The sequence below is a fragment of the Hemitrygon akajei genome, chromosome 13 (assembly GCF_048418815.1).
Source record: "Hemitrygon akajei chromosome 13, sHemAka1.3, whole genome shotgun sequence".
NCBI classification, from domain to species: domain Eukaryota; kingdom Metazoa; phylum Chordata; class Chondrichthyes; order Myliobatiformes; family Dasyatidae; genus Hemitrygon; species Hemitrygon akajei.
Genome location: NC_133136.1, coordinates 111,182,454 through 111,204,672, shown reverse-complemented (window position 1 = coordinate 111,204,672; position 22,219 = coordinate 111,182,454). Strand labels below are relative to the sequence as shown.

The 22,219-nt window shown below is 41.6% G+C and overlaps 1 pseudogene; it reads left to right on the top strand.

The window, feature by feature from the left end:
- The first annotated feature begins 18,023 nt into the window (after positions 1 to 18,023).
- The window catches only part of LOC140737571 (uncharacterized), a 7,587-nt pseudogene continuing 3,391 nt past the window's right edge, over positions 18,024 to 22,219 (top strand).

Sequence of the window (22,219 nt, the reverse complement as noted above, 5' to 3'; positions counted from 1 at the left end):
TTTCTGATGCTGTGCAGAGGCCCGTCCATACCAGACTGTGATACAATCAGTTAGAATACTCTCCACAGTACATCTGTAGAAATTTGTGAGTGTCTTTGGTAACAAAGCAAGTATCAAACTCCTTATGAAATGGAGCTCTTTTGTAATTGCATCAACGTTAGGCCTGGGTTAGGTCTTCAAAGAAATCGACACACAGGGACATAGTGTTACAGTGTTGAAGGATGGTTACGTGAATATACAACTAACCAGAAGATTGTGTTAAACAGATCTGTTCTGAACTGTGATGCCTTAAGTGTCAGGGATACACCTTTAATATTGTGATAAATGCAGCAATATTATCTGTTGTTTTCCCCAATGTAGCTTCAATGGGACAAAATTAGAACGTCCCACACCTGCATGATTGACTTCTCTAGCAAAAAAACTATCAGTTGGAAATTAAATTGTGTGCAGGTTCTATTTCCTGAAGACTGGTTCTTATTTTAGTTAATTTATAACTATGCTATCCATAATGTTGTACCTTCAGAATGAACCCTACAAGCACGGTGGCTGATTTGAGATGGAGTATTCAACATGTCTGTAAATTTCCATTTCTATAACTTGTTGCTGAACCGTGTTTTTCCACTAGGAATTTTTTTGAAGATTGTTCTGTAAGAAGTATATAAGTATTTTCAGAAATGCCATGACTCAATCAGCTGGGGAGCAGTAGACTGGCTCTGCCAGTAACTGAGATGTTTCTATTTTAACCAGCATACTGGATGAAATGCAGATCAGTTTTCATGTTTACTTTTCAGTTCCATTTTGTCCTATGTGTGCTTGTGAATCAATGTTAGTAAATTAATAATGATCTGTCCTCACCTCTGGATACTATTTACATGTTTTGCATTTGCAGTGTCTACTAGTGAATTATTCAATAGCTGTCTTTTACCTCATCGCACAGCCTTCATTTTTTTCCTCATCCACACTATTTTGCAGTTCTCCCAGACTAGTTGCCCAAGATTTAATCTCTGATATAGCCAGAGACCAATGGGTGTGGTGTTGGCATTTCAAGGTGCCAGCACTCCAGTTGTTTGGCTTTAGGCTGAGGACACCAAATATTGTTAGTTGAGCAAAACACCAACCTCCTCGTATGTGCCCTGAAGCACCACAAAATTCTGCTTCCTGTCTCTCCTGTAATAGGACTTCAAACCACCGCATCCACATCAATATACGGAACAGAGTGAAGGGAACAAATTGGCTTTGCATTTTTCTTCATATTACCTCTTTGGAGTAAAGTTTCTAATGTAGCAGATGAGGGAATAAATTTATCAAGTGTGTTTCTCAGACGTTTTCAAATTGTTGATTTGTGAGTACTTTGTTTTTAAATTGGTAAATCAAAAAAGTTTATTGTTGTCACCTAGAGTCACTAGAGCACAGAAATGGGCACTCAGCCCATCTAGTCTGTGCCAAACTATTATTCTGCCTAGTCTCATTGGCCTGTATCTGGACCATAGCTCTTGACACCCTCCCATCCATCTACTTTTCCAAACTCCTCTTAATGTTGAAATCAAACTCATATTCATCAGTTCCACCGGCAGCTTGCTCTACACTCTCACCACCATCTATGTGAAGAAGTTTCTCCTCATGTTTGCTTTAAACATTTCACTTTTCACTTAAGGTGTTAACATTTCACCTTAACATGTGACGTCTAGTTCTAGTTTCATTCAATCTCAGTAGAAAAAGCCTGCTTGCATTTACCCTATTCATACACCCCATAATTCTGATGCCTCTATCAAATATCCCCTCATTCTCCTATGCTGCAGGGAATAAAGTCAATTTCACCTTTTCCCAATAACTTGAGTCCTCATGTCCCAGCAACATGTTTATAAATTTTCTCTGCACCCTTGCAACCTGATTTCAATCTTTTTCACAGGTAGACAAACAGAACTGCACACAGTGCTCCAGATTGGGCCTCCCTGATGTCTTATACAACTTCAACATAACATCCCAATTCCTGTACTTGTCATGGTCCAGTCCGTGGACTCCGGACTCCGGGTTTTCCGGCATTCCTTTGTCTCATTTGGGCTTAATCGTAGGCACCTGATTCTCGTCTTGGGGCCGGGAATATAAGTGGCCCTGGGTTTGATGCTAGTTGCTGCTTTGTCTTGTCAGTATCATGTCCTTACCCCTGCGTGGGTCTGTCCTGTTGGTATCCTGTCCTTGCCTCTGTGGGGTAAGTCAGGCTGTCCTTGCTGTTACCCTGAGGCTGGACTGTTCTCTTCCTTCCCTCTGAAGCCCCGCTCCCTCAACCAGGGCTCTTGTTGATGTGTCTTGCCCGGCCCAGGAGTACCTTGCCCAGCCCAGTGCTGGGATTCCCTCGTCCTGTGCTGGGGTTCCCTCGTCCTGTCCGGGAGTCTCACGTCCAGTCCTGTGCCTCTCCTTGTCCTGTAGCCACGTCTTGTTCTCACCTGGTTCTGTAGTCCAAGCCCGTGTCAAGACCCGGTTTCTGGGTCCTTGTCCAGTCTCTGGCTCAGAGTCCAAGCCCAGGCTCCTAGTTCCCAGTTCCATGTCCTGGTTCCGCTATCCTCGTCAAGTCCTAGCCCAGACCCAGAATCCTTGTCATGTCCAGCGTCCTTTCTTCCTCACTTCCCTTGCTTCCTTCTCATGTCTAGTCCTGTTCCTGACAGTTCAGTGTCTGCCTCTTGCATTGGGTCCGCTCCCAACGCCCACCTTATGACAGTACTCAATACTTTGACTTATGAAGTCTTCTCTTTCTTCTCTTCGGTATTCACTAAGGAGAAGGATATTGAATGGTGTAAGGTGTGGGAAACAAGTAAGGAAGTTATGGAACCTATGACAATTAAAGAGGTGGAAGTACTGGCGCTTTTAAGAAATTTAAAAGTGGATAAATCTCCGGATCCTGACCGGATATTCCCCAGGACCTTGAGGGAAGTTTGTGTAGAGATAGCAGGAGCTCTGACGGAGATCTTTCAGATGTCATTAGAAACGGGGATTGTGCCGGAGGATTGGCGTATTGCTCATGTGGTTCCATTGTTTAAAAAGGGTTCTAGAAGTAAGCCTGGCAATTATAGACCTGTCAGTTTGACATCAGTGGTGGGTAAATTAATGGAAAGTATTCTTAGAGATAGTATTTATAATTATCTGGATAGACAGGATCTGATTAGGAGTAGCCAGCATGGATTTGTGTGTGGAAGGTCATGTTTGACAAACCTTATTGAATTTTTTGAAGTAGTTACGAGGAATGTTGATGAGGGTAAGGCAGTGGATGTAGTCTATATGGACTTCAGCAAGGCCTTTGACAAAGTTCCACATGGAAGGTTAGTTAAGAAGGTTCAGTTGTTAGGTATTAATGCTGGAGTAATAAAATGGATTCAACAGTGGCTAGATGGGAGATGCCAGAGAGTAGTGGTGGATAATTGTTTATCGGGATGGAGGCCGGTGACTAGCGGGGTGCCTCAGGGATCTGTTTTGGCCCAATGTTGTTTGTAATATACATAAATGATCTGGATGATGGGGTGGTAAATTGGATTAGTAAGTATGCTGATGATACTAAGGTAGGAGGTGTTGTGGATAATGAGGTGGGTTTTCAAAGCTTGCAGGGAGATTTATGCCGGTTAGAAGAATGGGCTGAACGTTGGCAGATGGAGTTTAATGCTGAGAAGTGTGAGGTTCTACATTTTGGCAGGAATAATCCAAATAGAACATACAGGGTAAATGGTAGGGCATTGAGGAATGCAGTGGAACAGAGAGATCTAGGAATAACAGTGCATAGTTCCCTGAAGGTGGAGTCTCATGTAGATAGGGTGGTGAAGAAGGCTTTTGGAACGCTGGCCTTTATAAATCAGAGCATTGAGTACAGAAGTTGGGATGTAATGTTAAAATTGTACAAGGCATTGGTAAGGCCAAGTTTGGAATATTGTGTACAGTTCTGGTCACCGAATTATAGGAAAGATATCAATAAATTAGAGAGAGTGCAGAGACGATTTACTGGGATGTTACCTGGGTTTCAGCACTTAAGTTACAGAGAAAGGTTGAACAAGTTAGGTCTCTATTCATTGGAGCGTAGAAGGTTGAGGGGGGATTTGATCGAGGTATTTAAAATGTTGAGAGGGATAGATAGAGTTGACGTGAATAGGCTGTTTCCATTGAGAGTAGGGGAGATTCAAACGAGAGGACATGATTTGAGAGTTAGGGGGCAAAAGTTTAAGGGAAACACGAGGGGGTATTTCTTTACTCAGAGAGTGATAGCTGTGTGGAATGAGCTTCCTGTAGAAGTAGTAGAGGCCAGTTCAGTTGTGTCATTTAAGGTAAAATTGGATAGGTATATGGACAGGAAAGGAGTGGAGGGTTATGGGCTGAGTGCGGGTAGGTGGGACTAGGTGAGATTAAGAGTTCGGCACGGACTAGGAGGGCCGGAATGGCCTGTTTCCGTGCTGTGATTGTTATATGGTTATATAAGTCCAGTGTGCCAAAAGCTCTCTTCAGCTACCTGTGGACTATCTATCTGTACACACCATTTTCAATGAATTATGGACCTGTATTCTCAGATCCCGTTGTTCTACAATACTCCCCAGTGACCTCCCCTGGTTTGTCCTTGCAAACTGCAACACCTCACACTTGGCTCCATTAAATTCCATCTGCCATTATTCAGCTGGTCTAGATCCTGCTGAAAGTTTTGTTGGCCTTCCTCACTGTTTGCTAACCCTCCCCACCCCTATCTTGGTGACATCTGCATAGTTGCAGATCCAGTTTGCCAGTTATCATCCAGATCATTGATATAGATGACAAATAATGCCGGACCCAGCACCAATTACTGTGGGTCTAGTTCTGTTCCTGTATCTTATGGCCTTATGGGCTTGACCAGTTTTTTGTGGTTTTTAACATCCCAAGCAATGTGGTTGAGTACAGTGAAAACCTTTATTTTTCACACCATCCATACAGATCATTTTATTACAATAGTGCATTGAGGTAGCACACATGAAAGCAATAACTGTACAGAATAAAGTTTTAGATACAGAGAATGTGCAAAACCTTAATAAGGTCATTGTGAGATCAGGGTCAATTGTGGGATAGAAACTGTTCTTTAGTCTGTTGGTATGTGCTTTTAGGCATTTTTATCTTCTGTCTGGTGTGAGGGGGCAGGAAAGAGAAGGGCTTGTAGGGTAGGTAGGGTCTTTTGATTATGTTCCCCAAAGCAGCAAGAAGCATATGCAGAGGGGAGGCTAGCTCTTGTGATATGCTGAGGTATGTACACATCTTTGCAGTTCTTTGTGCTCACAGGCAGAGCAACTGCCATATCGAGCTATGATCCAGCCAGATGCAAAAGACATTCAAGATGTTTTAAGTTTTACAAACAACAAAAACTGGTGAATCTGTAAGACCACAGAACATAAGACATAGCAGTGAAATTGGAGTCTTCTCTGCCATTCCATCATAGCTGATCAAATTTCCCTTCCAAGCCCATTCTCCTACCTTCTGCCCATAACTTTGTGCCTTTTCCTAATCACAAACCTATCAACCTCTGCTTTAAATATACCCAGTGGCTTGGCTTCTACAGTCACCATGGCAATGAATTCCACAGAATCACCACCTACTAGCTAAAGAAAATCCTCCACGTTTCTGTCATAAAGGATTGTACTTCTACTTTGAGGCCCTCTGGTCCTAGATATCCCCACTGTAGGAAATATCTCCAATCCACTCTACCTAGAACTTTCAGTATTCAAGAGGTTTCCATGAGATTCCCACACCCCATCTAAACTCCAGTGAGTGCAGCCACAGAGCCTTCAAATACACCTCATCCGTTGGAACTTTCATTTTCTCATAAACCTCCTCTGGACCTTCTCCAATGCCAGCATATTCATCTTTGGATTTGTGGCCTAAAACTATTCCCAATGCTACAAATGTTGTGTAACCGGTGTGTTATAAACCCTCAGCCTGACATTCTTGCTTTTATATTCCAGTCCTCTCGAAATGAGTGCTAACATTGCATTTAACATCCTTACTACCAACTCAGTCTTAAAGTTGACCCTTGTGGAACCCTCAAGTACCTTTGCTCATCTGACTTCTGAAACCCTTCATCAGGTCCACTATCTTATTGATTGATGGAGCAGGCTCAAGGGATAGAATATTCTAATCCAGCCCTTTTTTTATTTAAATGGTTTTCAGATGGATTGGATCAGGGTTTGTGGTCACACAGCTCTGATTGGCAGTAAAATCTGTGGGTATCATCATTGAAAGTTCCCAAAGTCAAGCAAATATTCCTTTTTGAAAGCATTTGCAGTGGAGAAGAATAGGTAAACTGAAGACTCTCACATGTCTCCTTGACAGAATTGGTGAGAGCTAGGTGCATAAGAAAGGAGTAGAATCAGCCATGAAGTAGTTAAAATAGAATGGCAGTATTTGAAAGAAACCTGTATCTGAATCATGACGTTCAAAATCAATGTTGTCTCTGCAGTTTGTGCAATGTATTTGGAAGATGTTCGTTCTAACCATTTTCTTCAGCAGTTTAACGGGAGCACGACTGCGCAAGCACGTGTAAATCAGACCATGAGGAAGCGGGAGTATTTAAAGAGAACAGTAGATGGAGCGGGCGACAGAGTAGGAAGGCTTTGTCTTGAGAGGCTTCGGCGAGCAGGGACTAAGGACGAGCTTCACTCCAAGTGAGGTAAGGCCGGGTAAGTTCCTTTAAAAGGAGAAAGTTTCAAAAGTTGAGGCAACGTATTGGGTAGGTCATGGCAGCTGAGATCGGCCCTGTGGTTTGTTCATCCTGCAGCATGTGGGAAATCAGGGATACTTCCAGTGTCCCTGACGACCATGTGTGCAGGAAGTGTGTCCAACTGCAGCTTCTGGCAGACCGCATTGAGCGTCTGGAGCTGCGATTGGATTCATACTGGAGCATCCGTGATGCTGAGAAAGTTGTGAATAGCACGTTTAGTGAGTTGGCCACACCGCAGGTAAAGGCTACACAGGCAGAAAGGGAATGGGTGGCCACTAGACAGTGTAGCAGTAGGCAGGTAGTGCAGGAGTCCCCTGGGGTCATCTCCCTCCTAAACAGATATACTGTTTTGGGTACTGTTGGGGGAGATGTCTCATCAGGGGAAGGCAACAGCAGCCGAGTTCATTGCACCATGGGTGGCTCTGCGGCACAGGAGAGAAGGAAAAGGAGTGGGAGAGCGATAGTGATAGGGGATTCGATTGTAAGGGGAATAGATAGGCATTTCTGCGGCCGCAAATGAGACTCCAGGATGGTATGTTGCCTCCCTGGTGCAAGGGTCAAGGATGTCTCTGAGCGGCTGCAGGACATTCTGGAATGGGAGGGTGAACAGCCAGTGGTCGTGGTGCACATAGGTACCAACGATATAGGTAAAAAACGGGATGAGGTCCTACAAGGTGAATTTAGGGAGTTAGGAGATAAACTAAAAAGTAGGACCACAAAGGTAATAATCTCTGGATTACTACCAGTGCCACGTGCTAGTCAGAGTAGAAATAGGAGGATATTTCAGATGAATACGTGGCTTGAAAAATGGTGCAAGGGGGAGGGATTCAAATTTCTGGGGCATTGGAACCAGTTCTGGGGGAGGTGGGACCGGCATAAACAGGACGGTCTGCACCTGGGCTGGACTGGAACCAATGTCCTAGGGGGAGCGTTTGCTACTGCTGTTCAGGAGGCTTTAAACTAATGTGGCAGGGGGATGGGAACAAGTGCAGAGAGACAGAGGGGTGTAAAATGAGGGTAGAAGCAAAAAGTAGTAAGGTGAAAAGTAAAAGTGGCAGGCAGGCAAATCCAGGGCAAAAAGCAAAAGGAGCCGCTTTTCAACATAATTGTATAAGGGCTAAGAGTGTTGTAAAAACAAGCCTGAAGGCTTTGTGTGTCAATGCGAGGAGCATTCGTAACAAGGTGGATGAATTGAATGTGCAGATAGTTATTAATGAATATGATATAGTTGGGATCACAGAGACATGGCTCCAGGGTGACCAAGGATGGGAGCTCAACATCCAGGGATATTCAATATTCAGGAGGGATAGACAGGAAAGAAAAGGAGGTGGGATAGTATTGCTGGTTAGAGAGGAGATTAATGCAATAGAAAGGAAGGACATTAGCCTGGAGGATGTGGAATCGATATGGGTAGAGCTGCATAACACTAAGGGGCAGAAAACGCTGGTGGGAGTTGTGTACAGGCCACCTAACAGTAGTAGTAAGGTTGGGGATGGGATTAAACAGGAAATTAGAAATGCGTGCAATAAAGGAACAGTAGTTATAATGGGTGACTTCAATCTACATATAGATTGGGTGAACCAAATTGGTAAGGGTGCTGAGGAAGAGGATTTCTTGGAATGTATACGGGATGGTTTTCTGAACCAACATGTCGAGGAACCAACTAGAGAGCAGGCCATTCTGGATTGGGTATTGAGCAATGAGGAAGGGTTAGTTAGCAATCTTGTCGTGCGAGGCCCCTTGGGTAAGAGCAACCATAATATGGTGGAATTCTTCATTAAGATGGAGAGTGACATAGTTAATTCAGAAACAAAGGTTCTGAACTTAAAGAAGGGTAACTTTGAAGGTATGAGACGTGCATTAGCTAAGATAGACTGGCAAATGACACTTCAAGGGTTGACGGTGGATATGCAATGGCAAGCATTTAAAGATCGCATGGATGAACTACAGCAATTGTTCATCCCAGTTTGGCAAAAGAATAAACCAGGGAAGGTAGTGCACCCGTGGCTGACAAGGGAAATTAAGGATAGTATCAAGTCCAAAGAAGAAACATATAAATTAGCAAAAATAAGCGGCACACCTGAGGACTGGGAGAAATTCAGAGACCGGCAGAGGAGGACAAAGGGCTTAATTAGGAAAGGGAAAAAAGATTATGAGAGAAAGCTGGCAGGGAACATAAAAACTGACTGTAAATAGATATGTGAAAAGAAAAAGACCGGTCAAGACAAATGTAGGTCCTTTACAGTCAGAAACAGGTGAATTGATCATAGGGAACAAAGACATGGCAGACCAATTGAATAACTACTTTGGTTCTGTCTTCACTAAGGAGGACATAAATAATCTTCCGGAAATAGTAGGGGACTGAGGGTCTAGTGAGATGGAGGAACTGAGGGGAATACATGTTAGTAGGGAAGTGGTGTTAGGTAAATTGAAGGGATTAAAGGCAGATAAATCCCCAGGGCCAGATGGTCTGCATCCCAGAGTGCTTAAGGAAGTTGCCCAAGAAATAGTGGATGCATTAGTGATAATTTTTCAAAACTCCTTAGATTCTGGATTAGTTCCTGAGGATTGGAGGGTAGCTAATGTAACCCCACTTTTTAAAAAAGGAGGGAGAGAAAAACCGGGGAATTATAGACCGGTTAGTCTGACATCGGTGGTGGGGAAAATGCTAGAGTCGGTTATCAAAGATGTGATAACAGCACATTTGAAAAGAGGTGAAATCATCGGACAAAGTCAGCTTGGATTTGTGAAAGGAAAATCATGTCTGACAAATCTTATAGAATTTTTTGAAGATGTAACTAGTAGAGTGGATAGGGGAGAGCCAGTGGATGTGGTATATTTAGATTTTCAAAAGGCTTTTGACAAGGTACCACACAGGAGATTAGTGTGCAAACTTAAAGCACACGGTATTGGGGGTATGGTATTGATGTGGATAGAGAATTGGTTGGCAGACAGGAAGCAAAGAGTGGGAGTAAATGGGACCTTTTCAGAATGGCAGGCAGTGACTAGTGGGGTACCGCAAGGTTCAGTGCTGGGACCCCAGTTGTTTACACTATATATTAATGATTTAGACGGGGGAATTAAATGCAGCATCTCCAAGTTTGCGGATGACATGAAGCTGGGCGGCGGTGTTAGCTGTGAGGATGCAGGGTGACTTGGATAGGTTAGGTGAGTGGGCAAATTCATGGCAGATGCAATTTAATGTGATTAAATGTGAGGTTATCCACTTCGGTTGCAAGAACAGGAAAACAGATTATTATCTGAATGGTGGCCGATTAGGAAAAGGGGAGGTGCAACGAGACCTGGGTGTCATTGTACACTAGTCATTGAAGGTGGGCATGCAGGTACAGCAGGCGGTGAAAAAGGCAAATGGTATGTTGGCATTCATAGCAAAAGGATTTGAGTACAGGAGCAGGGAGGTTCTACTGCAGTTGTACAAGGCCTTGGTGAGACTGCACCTAGAATATTGTGTGCAGTTTTGGTCCCCTAATCTGAGGAAGGACATTCTTTCCATAGAGGGAGTACAAAGAAGGTTCACCAGATTGATTCCTGGGATGGCAGGACTTTCATATGAAGAAAGACTGGATCGACTAGGCTTATACTCACTGGAATTTAGAAGATTGAAGGGGGATCTTATTGAAACGTATAAAATTCTAAAGGGATTGGACAGGCTAGATGCAGGTAGATTGTTTCCGATGTTGGGGAAGTCCAGGATGAGGGGTCACAGTTTAAGGATAAAGGGGAAGCCTTTTAGGACCGAGATGAGGAAAAACTTCTTCACACAGAGAGTGGTGAATTCTCTGTCACAGGAAACAGTTGAGGCCGGTTAGATATGGCCCTTGTGGCTAAAGGGATCAGGAGGTATGGAGAGAAAGCAGGTACAGGGTTCTGAGTTGGATGATCAGCCATGATCATACTGAATGGCGGTGCAGGCTCAAAGGGCCGAATGGCCTACTCCTGCACCTATTTTCTATGTTTCTAACATAACCAATATTACTCAACATTCAGATTATATCCATGAGCATAAGATTATGACCTACCAGGAAAGAGACTTTGTATCACAAGATATGCTATTAAAGTCCATTGATAGTACTTTTAAATCATTTTTCATTACAGGTTCATTTTATTTGTTTTTGGCTTTAAACGTTGTGGTAAACTACATATACCTGTCTGGACTGCTCCTGTGGCTCCTCCCACAGACCCCTGTATAAAGGCGATTGAGGCCTGATGCCCGGCCTCATTCTCCAGGATGTAGTGTTGTTCATTCTTCCAGTCAATAAAAGCCGATACCTCGCTTCTTATGTCTCAGAGTGAGTTATTGATGGTGCATCAAACGTATAATTTTTAATTCAACATGTGATAGAACTGAGTTCTTCCAGGACTCAATAAGCAGAGTTTGTTTTGCCTGGCATGGAAACTCTCTGTAGAGCAGTAAAATACTTTTAAAGTCTTAATATTTGTGGTGTGGCTGTTGATGAGCTGGAAGCTGGTAGCAATAGGTACTTCTGCACCTATTGTCTATTGTCAATACACAAAATGCTGGAGGAACTCAGCAGGTCAGGCAGCATCTATGCAAATAGATAAACAGTCGAAATTTTGGGTCAAAACCAACTCTGGCCTGTTACGGCTTCTCATTTGCCTATTATCTCCCCCAGTGTCCCTTCTTCCCTTTCTCCTATGGTCCATGCTCCTCTCTTATCAGATCCTCTTTCGACAGCCTTTTACCCTTCCCAGCCACCTGACTTCACCTTTCACCTTCTAGCTAGTCCTCCTTCCCCTCCCTCCCCCCTAATTTATTCTGGCATCTTTCCCCCTTCCTTTCCAGTCCTGAAGAATGGCTCAAAACATTAATTGTTAATTCATTTCCTTAGATGCAGCCTAACCTCATGAGTTCCTTCAGCATTTAGTGTGTGTTGCTCTAGATTTCCAGCATCTGCAGACTTGTTAAGTTTAGCAATACATTGTAGACAGCTTATTTGAGATTGCTTCTAGTGTTGCTTGCTCTACTGTCTGCTAATCTGAAAACAGGAATTTCAAAGCTGTGAGTTTTTGAGCCCCACACAACAGCAGCAATCCTGTCAGCTTTCTTCTGTTTGCTGAACCAACTGTAATTGGGTTTATCGCTTGTCTCTTGGGGGAGGGGTAATAAACTTGTCTAAGTGGGTTGATGTTGACAGCACTCTGCATCTTACATTTGGGCGTCTTCTGTCCAGCACATCATTAGATACATAATCCAAACAATCTACTCTTCCCTTCTGGAAAGGAAAATGTTTAGTATCACCATTTATCCTCATTCCTTGCAGTTTTTAATGTGTATATTTCTGATCATAATAAACATTTAATTTGTTTAACTTTTGGGCAAACAAAGCACCAGTTGTTGGAGGGAGCCTGACGTTGTCGTCTGAAAAATGTTTTATTGATGCAATTGGTTAACACTTGAGCTAAATTTCCTGTTCGGTTCATTATTCAGCGTCTTTTCTGCAGTTCTTTGACGATCTAAACCACATCTATCCAGCTGAACTGTTCTGAAATTTGAAGCCGGGCTTATATTTGTCCTTTCAATCTGCAGGGCAACCTTCCTGATTTTCTGCGGCTGACAGGCTGGCGTGGATCCAAAGTGCTTTATTTTGGTGACCATCTGTACAGTGACCTTGCAGTTAAACATAGAAACATAGAAAATAGATGCAGGAGTAGGCCATTAGGCCATAAGTAGAATAAAATCCACATAGCAGTGTTCCAGTGCTTCCTTAATCATTGCCCAAAAACCGAACTGAGTGAATAGCAAATATACTAATAAAAATGTGCATACGGCGGTGCTAGAAAGTCTGTGAACCCTGAAGAATTTTCCCTATTTCTGCATAAATATGACCTAAATGTGATCAGATCTTCACATAAGTCCTAAAACTAGATAGACAACCCAATTAAATTAAACATTATACTTCTTCATTTATTTATTGTGACAAATATTCAATATTATATGGATTTGTTAGAAAAAATTATGTGAACCTTTACTTTCAGTGACTGGTGTGACCCCCCCCCCCCCCCCATACAGCAATAACTTCAACCAAATGTTTCCAGTAACTGTTAATCAACACTGCAAGCTGGCTTAGACTCTGGGATCAACTCTGGTATGTTGTTGGGCTTCCTTGCGTGAACTGCTTGCTTCAGGTCCTTCCACAACATTTCCATAGGATTAAGTGCAGGACTCTGACTGGGCCATTCCAAAGCAGGAATTTTCTTCTTTTTAAGTCATTCTGTTGTTGATTTACTCTTGTCTTTCAGATCATTGTCTTGTTGCATTATCCAAATTATGTTAAGCTTCAGGTGACGGACAGCAAAGCAGCCCCAAACCAAGATTCACAGTTGGAATAAAGTTTCGGTGTTGATGTGCAGTGCCTTTTTGCCTCCAAACATAGCAATGTGCATTTCTGCCAAGAAGTTAAACTTTTGTCTCATCTGTCCGCAGAACATTGTCAGAGAAGCATTGTAGAACATCCAGGTGGTCTTTTACAAACTTGTGCAGCAATTTTTATTTATTTATTTGGAGAATAGTGTTTTCCTCTGCGGTGTCCTTCCATGAGCACCATCTTTGTTCAGTGTTTTTCTTATAGTGGATAGATGAACAGAGACTTTAGCAAGTTCCCGAGATTTCTGCAGGTCTTTTGCTGTTACCCTTGGGTTCTTTTTCAGCACCGTCAGCATTGCATGTTGTGCTCAGATGTGATCTTTGCAGGGTGCCTAAGCTTCTGGAGAACAACAGTACTGAGTTTCCTCCATTTATAGACAGTTTCTCTGACTGTGAACTGATGAACACTCAGGTCTTTAGAGATGCTTTTGAAGCCTTTTCCAGCTTCAGGCATCTCTACAATTCTTCTTCCAAGGTCCTCTGAAAGTTGTTTTGATCAAGGCATGGTGCACATAAGCAGATCTTTCTTGAGAAGAGCAGGCTCTTTTAGTAACCTAACTTAGTCTGTCTGGTTTTTTTTAATAGGGCAGGGCAGCTCTACAACCCACACCTCCAAGCTCATCTCATTGACTGGAACACTTGACTCCAAATAGCTTTTCTGGAAGGGATTACCTCAGAGGTTCTCTCACTTTTTCCAACCAATGCATGTGTAATATTGGATCATTTTTCTCAATAAGTATATCAGCAAGTCTAATGGTTTTCCTGTTTATTTCCCTCACCACAATTCAGGGCCCCAGACAGTCCTTCCAGGTGAGGCGACACTTCACCTGTGAGTTGGCTGGTGTGGTATACTGTGTCCGGTGCTCCCGGTGTGGTCTTTTATATATTGGTGAGACCCGACGCAGACTGGGAGACCGTTTCGCTGAACACCTACACTCGGTCCGCCAGAGAAAGCAGGATCTCCCAGTGGCCACACGTTTTAATTCCATGTCCCATTCCCATTCTGATATGTCAATCCATGGCCTCCTCTACTGTCAAAATGAATCCAAACTCAGGTTGGAGGAACAACACCTTATATACCGGCTGGGTAGCCTCCAACCTGATGGCATGAACATTGACTTCTCTAACTTCCGTTAATGCCCCTCCTCCCCTTCTTACCCCATCCCTGACATATTTAGTTCTGTTCTCCATCTCCCTCTGGTGCTTCCCCTCCCCCTTCTTTCTCCCGAGGCCTCCTGTCCCATGATCCTTTCCCTTCTCCAGCTCTGTATCACTTTGGCCAATCACCTTTCCAGCTCTTAGCTTCATCCCACCCCCTCCGGTCTTCTCCTATCATTTCGCATTTCCCCCTCCCCCCACTACTTTCAAATCTCTTACTATCTTTCCTTTCAGTTAATCCTGACGAAGGGTCTCGGCCTGAAATGTTGAGTGCTTCTCCTTATAGATGCTGCCTGGCCTTCTGTGTTCCACCAGCATTTAGTGTGTCCTGTTTATGTATTTAGTTGGGTTCTCTTTATCTAGTTTTAGGACTTGCATGAAAATCTGATCACATTTTAGGACAGATTTATGCAGGAAAGAGAAAATTCTACAGGGTTTACAAATTTTCTTGCACCACTGTATATAATCGCAACATAGACAAGAGCTCTTGGGTCTTGGCCTGAAATGTCGGCTGTGCACTCTTTTTCATTCCTGCTGAGTTCCTTTAGCATTTTGCGCATGTTGCTTTGGTTTTCCAGCATCTGTAAATTTTCTTGCATTTGTTCATCTATAATCGCATGTGTGCACGTGGGCATTTTCTCTGTGCTTTTATCTTTCTGTGGAACGATGGCACTGCTATCAATGAGATGAGTTTTTAAAAATCTGCTAGTGTGTTAGCTGTGACCTGAATCTCTGGAACTCAAAGTTGTTGGTTTTAGTCACGCTCTCAGGGATTTTAAGATGCTTCAACAATAAGGCATTTGAGATGTTGCATAGTAATTCTTTTATGTTGATTAAATACTTTGTAGGAAAGTATCTGAATATTTATTAAGTAGTATCACGTAGCTGGAAGACTATTTGGTTCTTATCCTGTTTCTGGGGTTTCTCTGTACTTAAGCAGCTGCATGTCCTACATTGCAACTGTCTGGATTTCCGAAGTATTGCTTTTCACAGTGCTGTTAGAACATCCTGGAGGTATGAACAATTTTATATATGTGTACTTCCTCTATTGTGCCATACCTTCTGGAAAGTGTAGCATGAAATAATATTTTTAAGGATGCCTCATTAAATATTATTCAGATTACTTCTTGCAAAGACAAGAATCCTTGAATACAAATGAGAAAATCTGCAGATACTGGAAATCCAAGCAATAGATGCACAATGCTGGAGGAACTCAGCAGGCCAGGCAGGTCATTGGTGTGGATGTAGAATTGTAGAATATTGAGAAATGTTATTGCGCTATTGTTAATGGATTTCAAAGGTAGTGTTTGAAATAAAAGTTACAACAATGGGCAGGTTTTAAAAGAGAACTAACAGGAAAGATACCAAAAAGAAGCGCAAGTGTACTGGAGTGATTGTATTTAAAGTGATCTGTTATGACTGCGAAGTATAAATAATTAACCCTCGTAGCCATCAATGACTGAATAAAGCAAAACTGACAGCTAAGCAGCTGGAATCTATTCTCAGTGGACTGGCGTTAATGTAAATCATGATGATGCAGACATTCACTGTGTGAGTGGTCTCACTATTCCTACTGCCAGCTGCTTTTAGCCCTCTCATTTGTATAAACTGGGTCGAGTTTAATTCCAAAAGGCAATCTCTTACTGTATTTGGTGACATTTTGATGGTGTTTGTCAATCATGAACCATGATTCCAAATTCTAAGGGGGTAAGGGGTTGAAACTGGAATTCCAGGTATATTGTCATACACATTGGCTCATTGATCTGGGATTGAAACTTCCTGTTGGTCAAGGTGAAAGTCAATGGTCAGCTGACAAGGACTGACCTCTATTCCTCATCCTACTGATGCAGTAAAATCCAATTCTCATCCCTTTTTAAAGTTTATGATCATAATTGATCTGACCTCACCTGGGTTGATCTAACCTTGCCTGGCATGTAAATGTACATTGAACCACATTTCTATTTGTGATCACTAGGACCTAATGCTCCATCATGGCTGGAGGACGGGAGCAATTGTTCCTGAACTAGAGACAGAAATCAGTATCATTAACACATGCGCTGACTTGGCTACAGACCCTAACAGGCCTTCTGGAGAGACTGCAAGTAATGTCACGTTATGTATTCTGCTTAAGTTATTCCTTTTTGAACAAAGTATTTTTGTTCATGTTTCCTTTTCCTATTTCCTGATAACATAGTAGAAGGCCATTGGGCCTCTTCCGTTTATGCCAGCTGCTGGAGCAGCACTGTCAATATCAGTTACCTGCATGCAACTTAATCTCATCCATCATCTCCATCCTGATTCTCCTATCAACAGTCTATTCAGGGAACCTTATGGTGGCTAATTAACCTATCAACCAATGTGTCTTCGGGGTGTGGGAAGAAACCAGAAAGAATGATGGGAACTAATCTGAAAACCTTCTGTTACTGGAGTTGGGGCCACAACAACACTAGCTGCAGTACTGTTATAGGGTAGTAACAGGAATGTTATAGGGTAGTAACAGGAATGTTATAGGGTAGTAACATGAATGTAAGGAAGGACAAGCCCATGCAGACAGAGCAGAGTTAAATTGCACCACAGAGGCAAAATTCATAAGGGTGAAGAACGCAGGACTGAAGGTTTTGTATTTAAATGCGCGCAGCATTCGGAATAAGGTGGATGAACTCGTGGCGCCATTAGAGGTAGTTCGGTATGACATTGGGCATCAGTGCGTTGTGGCTGAAAGGCCACAGTTGTGAGCTTAACATCAAACGATATACTTTGTATGGAAAGCACAGGCAAGAAGGCAGAGGTGGTGGTGTGGCTCTATAGGTAAGAGATGGAATTTCATTTTTAGAAAGAGGTGACATAGGGTCAGAGAATGTTGAATCTTTGTGGGTAGAGTTAATAAATTGCCAGGTTAAAGAAAGCATTATGGGAATCATATATAGGTATCCAAATAGTAACCAAGATGTGGGGTTGAGATTGCAAAGGGAGCTGGAAAAGACATGTAATAAGGGTAATGACACAATTGTATTGGGGGACTTCAATATGCAAGGGGATTGGGAAAATTAGGTTGGTGTCAGATTGCAAGAGAGGAAATTTGTTGAATGCATATGAGATGGATTTTTAGAGCAGCTTATGTTTGAGGTTACTCTGAGAAAGGGAATTTTAGACTGGGTGTTGTGTAATAACCCAGAGCTTATTAGGGAGCTTAACATAAAGGAACCCCTGGGAGGCAGTGATCATAATATGTTTGAATTCATACTGCAATTTGAGAGGGAGAAGCACAAGTCACATGTATCTTTATTGGAATGGAATAAAGGGAATTACAGAGACATGAGAGAGGAGCTTGCCCAGTTGGATTGGAGAAGGATACTGGCAGGGATGACGGCAGAGCAAAGATGGCTGAAGTTTCTGGGAATAGTTCACAAGGAAGTTGTTCTCACATGGCAGGGCTAGACAACCCTGAGTTACCCCCTTCCCATCACCCCTCACATTCAACCCTTTACTTTGTAACATCTGTGAGTGTCACTTAGCAATGTCAGACACCGAACACTGACATTAACCGCCCCCCTTTAGCAACAACAAGTTAAAAAGGTAAAGCAGTTCTCGTAGACAATCATATCTCAGAGCCAAAAAAAAACCTGGACAAACCCGTTAACCTATATAATTAAAACCATTTCCTTCTCAAATATAGTATAACACATTATCAAGACCCTAACAGCTCTCTAGCGAGAAACTGTTGCCTTAACAGATCGTCGCTTGGCGATGGCTCCAGTGCTATCTTATCTGGTGCCCAGGAACGTAAACAAGTCCACTGGAGACATAACATTCTAAAGTTATTCAGAACAAACTGCTGTTTTTCAGCTTCATTCTTGATGAAGTATGACAATTGGGTGTATTGAATATCACCTTAAAACTCTGACCTGCAATACTGAGAAACAAATTGGCCCCTTAATTGACTAAATACAAAAGTGCAACGAATGACTTTCCAGTAAACGAATAACCAGAGAACCTCACATCTATATCGTTAACTTGCCCGTGCCTGTTAGATTGCACATTCAGGCTAGTCCAAGCTCTTAATATTGACATTGAAAATATTTTGACATTTTCAAATAATTCAAAGAATTGTGATTAAAGCTAAGCTGTGTAGGCAGTGATGTAGCTATTTAGTTTTCAATGAAATAGTTTATCTCAGTGACAAAGTTGGGACTGCAACCAGACATTCAATGCCAAGGTAAGGCAATCTCTTCCTTCATCCTGAACCTCTGGGGTAAATTGTTTGTGTTGTGGATTGACAATTCCACTACGAAATTCCTGCAAGTGTTGCCCTCTAAAGCCTACTTGGAGGAATGAAGCAAAGTTTGTGACTGTAGCCTTCCTCAGGTAGCTTGGCCTGTGGCAAATTGTAGTGACATACTGAGATTGCTATGATGATACTAGTTTAGAAATAGAGCCTTTTATTTCTCTGTTCTACATCACCTTTCTCATGCATCTTGTTTAATGTGCAACTTACAACCCTGGCCTATCACACGAGATGGATTCTGTTGAATTCCTGTTGCTATTCTTCATGGAGTCCTTAATTGCACCCGAAAGATTCTCCATGACTCCACTAGTTTCTATGACAACAGATACGGATCTGTCAGATTCTTCGTGAGGTGAAGGATTTTGTTGCCATGACAACTTCCTCACTGAGAATTGTGGAGTGATATCAAAATTATTAATGATACAGGTAATTATATATATATTTTTACAGAAAACAAACTAATTCACAATTATATCCCCTTCAGACAATCCATGGGGAATGCTGTAAAGATCTTAAAACAGGGTAATACAGGTTACTGTATTTTACTGATTTTTTAAAAATGTTGCTCCTAGCATTTATCGAGTTGTCTGGTGTGTGAAATAGCAAAATATTTAATCTGCAGTGACATTCCGAGCCAAAAAGTTGCTTGGTTTTCAAAAGCCTCAATAATTTAAGCTAAACTGATGTTGATAATGTGGGGAGGCTCAGTTTTGCATACATACTTGTATACTCCCTCTGCCATTAGTTTGTAAAGGTTTTCTATTCTGTGTTGTACATCTGTGACACAAACTGTTTAATATTAAAATTCTCTACCATGAAACTACATGTTTAATAACTTAAATATTTATTGACTATTTATTAATTGAGTAAAATATACAGAAAATCTTAATGTTCATGCACAGAACCTCTCTCCAATTATGTAGTAAGTAATTTTTCATTCTAATATGGTTAATCTGCTGGCCATATTCACCTGAATTATATTTTCTATTAATCCTGTTTTAAAACTCTTTTTTATAAGCAGACTAAAGATCTGAACCATGTCCCGAAGTTTGATCTCTTTTTCAATACACTTTAAGTCCTGATATACCTATGATTACCTAATTACAAACTTTATTCATTTTTCACATCAACAGTGGGTTGAATTGTAAAATTGTCAGCAATATTTAGTCCAGAATTTGCAGTTGTAATCTCAGTAAAATGATCAGCTTTCATATCATTATTCTTTAAGTCCAACAACAATAGCTGTTGCCTATATTTGCTCAGTTAAGTAAGGAACTACAGTCGCTGATACCTTAGAGCCCCCAAATGCTGCAATATCGCAGTCATCATAGATGCAATTATTGCCACTCAATAATTTACTATCAACTTTGATATCTATCTTTCATTCTTTATTCTTGCTGTGGACATAAAAGATTAAAAATTTGCTTGATAAATTACATTTAACAAGCTCTAGGGAGTGGAAGGTGGGAATGAAATCCTTAAGTTTAGACTGCTAGTCAGTCTGACTATCTTTTTAAAAGTCCTGTGGTTTAAATTTAGTTTAATACTTTGGCTTCTGAGGTTAACCCCATGTGGTTGCACAATCATCATAAACATTGCAACACACACAAAATGCTGGTGGAACGCAGCAGGTCAGGCAGCATCTATAGGAAGAAATACAGTTGATGTTTTGGGCTGAGACCCTTCGTCAGGACTAACTGAAAGAAAAGATAGTAAGAGATTTAAAAGTGAGAGGGGGAGGGGGAGATCCAAAATGATAGGAGAAGACATGAAGCTAGGAGCTGGAAAATTGATTGGCAAAAGGCATACACTTCTGGAGAAGGGAACGAATGGATCATGGGACGGGAGAAAGAAAGGGGGAGGGGAGCACCAGAGGGAGATGGAGAGCAAGCAAGGAGTGATTGTGAGAAGATAGAGAGAGAAAAAAGGAGAAAAGAAGAAAAAAGGGAAGAAATAATAAGTAAATAAATAAGGGATGGGGTAAGAAGGGGAGGGGGGCATTAACGCAGGTTAGAGAAATCAATGTTCATGCCATCAGGTTGGAGGCTACCTGGATGGAATAAAAGGTGGTGTTCCTTCAACCTGAGTGTGGCTTCATCTTGACAGTACAGTTGCTGTAAGTTGTTTAAAAGCTTAAATAAAATTGTAGGTTTTTCCTTTAATTCCTGGTTTGTGAGAATTTTTCAGTTCCGTTGGCTGTTTGACTGACTTCCTGCTACCCAAGGTTCCCATGCACCACCTAAGGACACAAGCCTTTTGACGTGAAATGTTAACTATACGTTTGCCTCCACAGATGCTGCTCAACCTGCAGAAGTCCTTCAGTTGCTTTTTTTTGACTTAGACATTTAAAGGATGTAGTTTTAGTTATCAAGATTGGTGGTAAGCCTTTTGCTGATTTAAAAAAGAATTCAGGCCATTATATTGTAAGTGTTCAGTTGTAGAATTTCAGAGGTTAGTCTACCAATGATTATTTGTACTGCAAAGATGCATTATTTTATTGTCAGTTTTGCCTCTCAAGCCTTATACGCAGAAGTTAACATATTAGTGATTTAAAATCAATGCGCCCTCTAATTAATTTTTTCAGCTGGTCAGCCCAACCATTGATCTGAGCAGGACATTTTAACACTGTCTGAAAACCGCAAGGCACTGTAATTATTTTTGTGATAGGCACATCAACCACAATCTACAACACAAGTAAACAATGTCAAGCAGTCAAAAAACTGGCAGACACAATGGCAGCAGTAAAATGTTTTGACTAGACAGTGTCGGCATTCAGCAGGCCAGTGGTTTATTAACTATGAGCTACATTCTGTTCATTGCTGCAACTTTTAACTTGAAACACTGACAATGTAAATACTTCGAAGCTCTAAAATGTTTCATGGTAAAGGTTGTGGTACATTTAATATTTAGTAAGTTTATGTATTATATTCATAAACACTATTAATAACAAGGTAAACACGAGGAAATCTGCAGATGCTGGAAATTCAAGCAACACACACAAAATGCTGGTGGAACACAGCAGGCCAGGCAGCATCTATAGGGAGAAACACAGTTGACGTTTCAGGCTGAGTCCCTTCATCCGAGACTGTGTTTCTTCCTATAGATGCTTCCTGGCCTGCTGCGTTCTAATAACAAGGTATTTCAAAATTACATTAAGCATTATATAAAAGAAAATTCTAGCTGCATGGCAACGTGCATTTCAGTTACTGTGTCACCACATACTCATGCAGCGTAGAGGAAATAGGAAACACTTTCCCTCATGGTAAATACCATTTGTACAATCATTTTAACATTTGACCAATGTGCTGACAATTTGAAATACTGCCATCCAGTGGTACTCACTAATTTATACAAGAGTTGACTAATAAACCTTGTGGGATTGGTGCAGTGAAAGTAATTCTGCTCATTGCAGTAAAGATTTAAGCTTAACCCTTGGGACTCAGTCATGCAGCACCAAGCAGTTATTAATCATCACTGTTCAGGCCTGGAAAATAAACATCTGCGCAGGCAGTTAAATATCAATAAAAACGTTTATTTAATTTTTCACTTTACCTGGTATATACAAAAAGGACCCTGCTTTTTTTTCTTGGAGAGGTGAAGCATTGGTGATACAGTCCAGTATATCTTGATGTTAACAGCCATTTGCTATCCATTGCAA